Consider the following 870-nt stretch of genomic DNA (forward strand, 5'->3'; position numbering starts at 1 on the left):
GCCTAAAAACGACCATACCATGGAAAGTATTGCGTAAAACTGTGAGTGTCCCTGCAGAATCTAAATGTTTTATCGAGTCAAGCATATCAGCACATATGGAAACAAAATCACACACACATGCATCTGCGCATACACACACACAGCATCCATTCTGCATGTTAACACAGTACTTAGAGTTTAGATGAGGTATCGCCACCTGCTGGTGATTTGAAAGCAATACAAGCTGGCTCATGGTGAAGAAAACTTGAGATGAAAAGCTCAGCACTTTCTACTTGGGGCATGTCTGGACAACACATTCTTCAACACTAAATGATGCACATCTGTCTCTCTTCACAGATATGAATAAATACATAAATCTAATCCCGCAAGCACTAAAATCTTGAATTTACTGTCTACAATATGATGATGACATGCACATAATAGCAGTAATAACAGCAAATTATTGATTACTTTGCAGCAATTCTCACTACACAGGTTTGTTGGAATTCTGTATCTACTCAAAAAAACTTTTGCTGAACTGACCAACATGGAGAAGTGAAACTAGTCTATGTTTGCTTTCTTTTTTGTGACCCTTGTCAGTCAAGGTAACTCAGAGGTATCTGTTCTTCTAGGATACCCCCGTGTGGTTTATAACTTTCTGTGAAACAGTTTCTATGTGAGAAAATGTTTCATGTGATGGGATAAAGGCCTACATGAAGTGATTTTCTGCTCAAGTTAGGGTTGAAGACGTATACACAGGGAGCCATTTTGGGCCTCATGATGTGGGGACACACTAAAATATGACACAACTTAAAATGCAGAAGAAGTACTCTATGGCCTTCAGTGAAACCACGTCGAAGCCAGAGACATGAGGGTATGAGAACATTTGAA

The sequence above is a fragment of the Siniperca chuatsi genome, linkage group LG2 (assembly GCF_020085105.1).
Source record: "Siniperca chuatsi isolate FFG_IHB_CAS linkage group LG2, ASM2008510v1, whole genome shotgun sequence".
NCBI classification, from domain to species: Eukaryota; Metazoa; Chordata; class Actinopteri; order Centrarchiformes; family Sinipercidae; genus Siniperca; species Siniperca chuatsi.